Source organism: Ciconia boyciana, chromosome 1, assembly GCF_034638445.1.
Source record: "Ciconia boyciana chromosome 1, ASM3463844v1, whole genome shotgun sequence".
Classification (NCBI taxonomy): domain Eukaryota; kingdom Metazoa; phylum Chordata; class Aves; order Ciconiiformes; family Ciconiidae; genus Ciconia; species Ciconia boyciana.
In genome coordinates, this window is record NC_132934.1 from 14182491 (window position 1) to 14190997 (window position 8507).

Sequence of the window (8507 nt, forward strand, 5' to 3'; positions counted from 1 at the left end):
ATGCCAGATGCCATACTACAGGCTTGGAGCACAATGAACTATTAGTGATGGAGCAAAAGAAGGCATAATAGCCTCACGTATAGCTGTGGGCACAACTGTCCCCTAACTTTAGGGACAGATGAATATAGGGTAAGAACTGGAAAGGAGTAGCAAAAGTCACCAAGTCCAAGCTCCTGCCATCACATGTAAACCTGGATATAATCCAATTAATAACACTGTCAAGCCTCATCTCAAAATAAATCACATTGTTTGCCTCTCCTGGCCACATGAGAATACTGTTCCAAAACCTCGCTGCTCTAATGTTGGGAGGTTTTTCTTATTTCCAACCTCAATTTTTCAAGGATATTTTTTCCTGTGCAAAATATCTCTTCATTGCAATCATCTTTGTCTTACTATATTAGAGAAGCTACACTTTTTCTCTCCTCTTATGCCATAAACCTCTAATCATTTCTACCAGGTCTTCTCCATAGCTGGAGAATCAAATTAATTCTTCAAGCTGAATCAATCTTTCTTGGATAAGGAAGATTAAATATGTGCCAAGTTCCAGATTAGTGAAAAACTTCCCTAACGTCTGGATCTGCTTGTCAGGGATGAAGGGTAAAAGACACAATGAGTAGCTGCAATTCTGAGGGAAAAGAAGGAAATACAGGAGGAAACTTTTGTTTAGAGTCTCACTGCTTAGTGGTAAGCAAGAGCAGACCAGCATGTCACTCACAGGATCTATGCTTGCTGCCTGAGAACAGCAGCAGGGAATGGCCAAAGGTACCCTAATAGGTAGCTGTCATTATTCCCACCATAAACCATATATTGCACTAGGAATACAACACAGATATCAATAAACCATAGACATTCATGGCACACTCCACTAACGGCTGATTGAGGCAGTGGCATTGCCATGGGCTTTGTGACGTGGACATAAGACCTAGAAACCAAGTAAGTCAACTGATCCACCAATCAAGGAGGGTTCTTTCTTCAGAAAATGGTTCATGTGATTTAGTCTTGGCTCCTCAGGTCCACTGGAAATGCTGGATAAGCAAATAAATAAGGTGCCCAGTATTTTCTCCCCCTGAGCGTAGAACTTCTTAGAAAACTGGAGGCTGTGGAAGGAGGAATGCGCAGTCAGACTTGGCCACGAGCCAAACATCTCGGTTCAGGAGTCACAGTTCTGAAGTTGCCTTGAGGGATCAGTGGTGGGCCTGGCTCCCTAGAGACTCACAGAGGACATCCTAGATGGCAGGGGCAGAATTTAGATGGCTGCCATGAGAAAGAAGAATCACAATATAATAGAGGTGGTGCATGGTCTCATTCATGTGCAAGCTCTGAAGGGAAGGATTTTCACACCATCTAGAAGATGACAAGATGATTACAAGATGTAAATGCAGACCTTGTAAAAAAGGCCTGTAGAGGAACTGCCCTCCAGTGCAATGGAGTTCACTCTAACTTTCACACTGTTTCTAGTCCTCATGTCCTCAAGGATTGCCTTTCTTCCTTCTTGACATACTTTAACCTTCTGCCACCAAAACTTTCATTAGTATATTCTTATTTTTAATCATTAATGAAGGTGATGAATAGAACCATTGAATGATACTGTGCCCAAGATGAAATTCTCAGAAATTCCGCTTGCAAGTAGCAGCCCAGAAGAGCATCTTGCAAGGACAGCTCACTCTTTGCTTTAGACAGTTTCATATTTACCTTACAATTCCTGAACTAATCCCCATCTCCTTACCATAACTAGTCATTGATAAGCATTGCCTGACTGTTTATTAAGGTTAGATTTACCTCCTTTTCTTTGTTTTTGTTTTGTAAAGAAAAAAATATCAGCATTGAAGCTAGATACTAACGTATGTGATCATTTTACAAAATGTTGGCATACAGTTTTGGCTTCTCTAACCAGACTCTTATGATGGAATATTCTTTTTAAAAAGCTGATTTCTGGCTGCTGGCACCTATATTGACACTTGTTGAATTAAATTTGATGGAACAAAAGAATCCAGAGAATCAAAAATATTAGCATGCAATGTTCAGTTGTTAAATACTGTTCCATTTTCATAGTACAGGCTTTGGGCTTCTTAGTTTCACAGCAAACTAAAGTGGATGGTAAAATCTATAAATTTATGAACTAAAATAGAAAGAGGAAGAAAAAAATGATTCAGTTGTGATAGGAAATTTGCACAAAGAATGAAGGTAGAATACAATGCAGCTGTTACATATCAGCATCACTCATTGAAGAAAAGTAACATGAGGTTCTTTTAAAATGATCTTTTTCCTCCTTTTATTTAGCTCTTCTGTAAAAAAATGCAGTAATTGCTTAAATAAATCAGTCATAAAACTATTTTGCACATGCATTTGGCTATCATTTTTGAGTATGCACTCTTGAAAGTGCTGAGACTTCAGCATTAACCTAACTTGGTTGCATTATTGCTTGGATATATGTTTTCTGGTTAAATTATTTAACTTTAAAACAATTCACTGGTTTTTCCTTACTGGTTGTTGTACCAATTTATACTTTCTGCAAGTAGGGAGCACCTTGATTTCCATTCATACAAAAGAAAATCTACTTGATTAGAGTCAGAAACCATTATACTTGGTGATGTTTTCTAAGTGCAACATGTTCTCTGTACTTGGAATAAATGATGTACCTGCTACATTGCCAGATGCATAGTCAGTAGGCAATTTTCTGCCAACATGAGGTTTTTTTGTTGTTTTCACATCAATATTAACCATCTCAATCAAAATGCAAAATTCACACTCACTGCCATCTGGATGGTTTATACTGTCCGGGGACTTTGCGTTTACAAATTGAGAATGGCTTTCCCTCCTCTATTGATGTAATTTCACACACTAAATAAGCAAGATATAAATCATCATTGGGTATTACAGTATATACGAAGCATTTTTAAAGCACTGTGTGTCAAAAAATTGTAACTGGATGGAAATTATTAATATCAAGAAAGAGAAAGATGGCATAAGCATGTGGGCAGAGCAGCAAAGATAAAGCTGTGCCTTTCATTACAGACAGCATCTTGTCATATATCAAGGAAACAACAAAGCCAAACTGAAAGTGTGCATGGTGGAGAACACACTTGAGTACTTCTAATTTATGATAGCAATAATCACAAGCAATGTACAAAAAAAAAAAAAAAGATGCAAATCTGTTCCATTAATGTTTTTTGAAGTTACAGCACATGCCCTGTGATAGACACACTGCCTGGACTGTTGATATTTTTTACCAATGGCTTTGGTGTCAGTGTGTTGGAAGGATATATCCACTGAAGAAGTGGCCATGAAGTCTACCAGAATAAGATACATAATTGACAAACATTTAATAGATCAAATCTGCTATATATACATACAGGCTGTCTTACTGGAAATACCTGCAGAATCCATTAGAAACTCCTTGGACTACATTATTTTTCTCCCAAACAACCAAGAACCCAAGAGCCTGTAACATAATAAACCACTTACTTTTTTCCATAATCTATCTGGCAAAGTCAATGAGTAGGTAATATCATGGCTGAATGCTTTGAATACTAAATCTAAAAATTTAACTAAATTAGAAAACCAAACTACTCTCAGGTCCACACACAACTCCTAAGGCAGAATGCTCATAAAGTTAGCTGTACTCATGGTTTAAGTATGCTTTTTGTTTTAGCCTTTACTTCCATTATATAAATCCAGTGAAGTCAACAGTCACAGTATTGTGAAACTAGTAGAACCAAGTAAAGTCTTTTCATATGCTCAGCAAAGTTCACCATTCCTGAAAAGCCTGATCTATGGTTAAGCTCAAACCTAGTTGCTGCCTGAGCTTTTTTTTTAGCCTTGTTTCATTCTAAATGAAACATGAATGGTCGTCTTCTATATTGCTCACAGAAACGGAGATCCACACAGGAGAGCAAACAGCAGGAGTTTTAAGAGGCTTCTCAAACACGGTGATCCCACCAGTACTGCTCAACCCATGCCGTGGCATGGACACAACGTCTTGGAGCTGTCTCCTGCGCATACTTTAAAGGGGCAGAGCTCCAGCTGCCTAACTGCATTCATTTAATACACCTCCTATAAAAGACAGCTCGGAGAAGCCATTGATAAACTTAGTGCTTATTATTCTGATACCAGTTTTTAAGCAGGACTCCAGGGCAGATCTTCAGTACTCTGAACTAATAACCTGTACTGGTTAAATCAGAAGAAATTATAATAAACAATAGAATTAGCAGACATCAGGATAAATATGGTACAATGAAGAAGAGTCAACATGGCTTTTGTAAAGGGAAGTCGTGCTTCACTAATCTACCAAAGTCTTCTGACAGAGTCAATAAAACATGTTGGCAACACAGATCTGTTTGATACCATCTGCCTGGATTTCCAGAAGGCACTCGGAAACTTGCTTCCCTCAAGGCTCTTGAGGAAGCTCATCAGACATAAAGAAATGTTCAGAAGATAGGAAGAAGGGAGAGGAACTGATAGTTGCCTTTCACAGTAGAAAGAGATCACACGTGGAGTCCCACATGGCTCTGTGCTGAAGTCTGCATTGCTCAACACAGATCACAAGTGATCAGAAAACAGTGTCGAAAAGGGATGAAAATGTTTGCCGATGACACTGAATTAGTCAGAGTGATACAGACTATAGCTGATTGCAGACTCACAGAAGAACCTCCTACCATGTAATGACTAGGCAACAAAAATTCACTGTAGAGAAATGTAAAATGAAGGAAAACAGTGCTACAAATCTCTACAAAAGGAATCAAGAATATAAAATATCCTTTTGCTGTTGTATAAATACATGACACATCCACATCTTCACTAGTGTTTGTAGTTACGTATCCATCTGAAGACAGATATAGAAGTACTGTAAAAGATACAGATAACTGCAGCAAGTATGGTTAAAGATACAGAGCGGTTACAAGATGAAAAACAACAAAACAGATGAAGTTTTTTGTTGTGAAAAGCACTGAGACATATGCTAGAGATAAATAAAATCAGGAGTGGCCTGGACATGGTGAATAGGAAATAACTGTTTCTTTCAATACAAAATCTGGAAGATAAATGAAACCAGAAGATGCCAACCTCCAGGTGAAGAAAAGGAGCTATGTCTTCACTCATCATATAATTAACCAGTAGAACTTGTGACGGGACATTGTGGATGCTAAAAATGTACCTGAATTCAAAAAAGAATTTGATAAATTCATGGAAGAAAAGGACACCAAGGGCTATTCAATACAAAACCACAACATCTAGTTTAGGAAGCCCTAGAATAACTGATCACTAGACACTAAAAAAGTATTTTGGGAAGGGTCTCTAGAGGGTCTTTATAATCTTCTCAGGACACTCACTTGGTGGTCACTATTGGAGACAAGGTGCAGAGCTAGATGAAACTCTGATCTTGCATGTATTGCTATTATTCAGGTTTGAATTTGGGTTATGCACTGTCGGTGTAGAATCAGTGTGCACAATAAAAGTCTTCTGTGTTGGACCTGCAGAATGAGCCTGGAATTTCTGGGCAGTGCCATCATACTGTGCATGCATGGCCGCACTTTTTGGGGAAACATCAAACCTACTGTACACATGGAGCCACAGTCTCCAATGTGCTGTGATTGTCCAGGGTTTCCAAAACTATGTCACTCCTCCACTCACAACTGTGCTTGCTCATTGTCCTTGCAAAACCATCAGATTTACCAGGAAAAGGGCTGCTGCATACCTCAAAATCTTAGATAAACACAGAATTCCTCTATATCATGTCAGACAAGATTTCTAAGTGAGAAAGAAGATGTATTCTTGAGAAAACAGAAGGATGGTAGTCCTGCTTGGAATATCCTCTTTTATCTGGAGTGAATGTGGCTTCTCTGACTTGAAAGACAGGTTTTCTATCATTTGGTGGTTCTTGTTTTCATTGTCTGCAAATGAGCTGCCTCTTTGTCTCTGCTTGGTGGTAGGATCTAAGGGTTTGTTAGACTGTTACTTTTCTTTACCCTTGTCATTTTTGCCTTGTCACAAGTTGCACTCTCATAATGAGAGGTGGTTGAGTTCATGAGAACACCCTCAAATGTCTGCGTTTTTGCCAAACTGATCTTCCTGTTCCGTATTATACATGTGAATGAGGCTCTCGAATGCAGAGGTGTGGCTTTGTAGTGAAGTTAACCAAGCTAGGGTCTTAATCATCTTCATTTACCTTAGTGTTTGCTTTGCTGTTTCAACATAGTTTTCAAAGTCCATTGACCTCTGAACAATACAGGCTGCAAGCGTGTCTATGAAACCTCCATACCTTTCAAGTATTTGAAACTCCTGAGATATTTAATTTGTTCTGTTATCTGAAACAACTTTATCATAGATGTTGTTGGCTAATGTTGTCCTATTGTGATTCATCTCCTTGCTGACTAACGAATTACTTAGCTGAATTTCTTTAATAAAACCAGTGCAATAGTCAACTCTGAGCAGGTCCTGGTCATCTCTGTGTTCAAATAATTCCATTACCAAATGCTTCCAGGCTCTGCTAGCTGCCTCACAAATTAGCACAGGCTTATTGTAAGTTTATTCTTAGTATTCTCTTTACAGTAAAAAAATAATGTCTTCTGTTTCTGCCTTGTATTGGATTTCTTTTTTTTTAATTTTTGCATGTTCTTTGGTCAGCACAATAATAGCAAGAGTTCTTTGGGGTTTTCCCCAAATCTGTGCATTTTCTTCAGAAGAACTATTTCCTTTTCTTGTCGGACTAGTCCACTTCCTACAGTCAATTCTCTTTTTTATTTAGATGTCTGTAAGAATTGATGAAGTTTTCTACCAGCCATCCTGAAGTTTTTTGGTTTCTTTAAAAGCATTGCTTCTGTCAATGTCTGATAGATCATTTGTTGATTATGGTAAGTGTACTGTGCTCTTGTTTCTCCTTGGTTTTACATCTTTTACATCTTCTCTTACTCTGAAATAGAGTAAGTGAGACCTGTTTGCCAAAATTCTCCCCCAGGCTTACATTAAATTACAAGCTATATTTTAAGATTTCTCACTGAAAAGTTGGCAGCGGAGATACCAAACCTTCCTCAAGTATATTTGCTAAGAATTGTTTATACTATTAATCTAGCCAGAGCTTGTCCAGACTGTTATCCTTGCTGTCCCTATCATTATGTCTCACTTCAAAGTTCTTGTAGACGCGTTATGATTTTCACGTGCCTCACAACAAACCATGCAATGTTTTCTTACTGTTACTAATGTGACTTTCTATTGGAGGGAGGTTGGTTCTTTTGGCTGTTGCTGAATGACTGCAGGTAAACTTTCTGACATCTGGTGACAACGTGAAATAATTCTTTTTCTGCTTGAGCATAATTCTGCTACCGCAGCATCAGTGTTCTCCATTTGTTCCATTCCTGCCACAAGGCTGCTCCAAGGGCTTATGAAGCAGCTTATAAACCTGTAGCATTTTCCCTGTTTCCACACGTTCAGGAATTATCAGGCTTTCCAGCTCACACTCTGCTTTCAGCAGGCAGCTCAGCAGAAGCAGTCAGTCACCAAAAAGCTGGAGCCTCCGTTGATTTCAATGGCTTGGCTTTTCTAAAAGGAAGCATTATACATGGGTATAGATATTTATTACAGATTCTTCTCATTTCATCTCCTAAAGGCCTAAGCAAATATAATTCATCAGTAAGGAACAGCCTAGTTTATATTTTACAAAGAGTCATATTTTAAGCTGAAAAATGCCCCAAAGGACAATACATGGTGATTGCAGACACCCCCAGCAGCAACTGCAATCCAATTTCTGCGGGAGGTTCCTATGCAGCCAACAGCCTGCCAGGGGACAGGGGACAATGTGGGAGCAGATGTTTGTGGCCTTTTGTCCTATACAGTATTTCTGTCAGAGGAGATAAGCTCTGCTTAGACTTCTTGTTCCACACACTCTGTGAGGAGGAATGGAGGTAGCCAGCATGAATACTCGTTCAGGTCAACCACAGGAAAACGGGTACGGGGAATTACTGATAGCACTGCTGGAGTCTAGTTGGCACCGGCTTTGGCAGTTGTTTATTTAGGGTATATGGATAGCTGCTGAATTCTGAATCTCTTCTTTGTGGTGTGGCCACAAGAAATGAAGACTTACGCTTAAGAACATTAATATTAGGGGATTCTGATGTGCATTTTTATTCTGTCATTAGCAATAATTTGCAAAGGCAGAAACAAAACTAACCTCACAAATATCGTACTCCATCTTGGCAAAAAACGCACATAGAAGCTTTAACATTTTAAAATACTTCTGCATGAAAAACTGTGAAGCATCTGTCTCAAAAACCTGGGTTTTTTAAATAGCTTTCTGAACGTCAGGTAATTATTTTTTAATATTATTGCTTCATAATTTAGTTGGGTGTAGATTATGTCCTATGAATGCCAAATACTTAATCCTCTCACTCCTTTTGTTGTCATTTTTGTGCACATTGCTCATCATGCACTTGTCTAATGCAAACTTCTTCATTTTGACCTCCCAGTGATCTCAGTTGTTTTTCACAGAAAAACCTACCTTTCAGAAATGTTTGTGG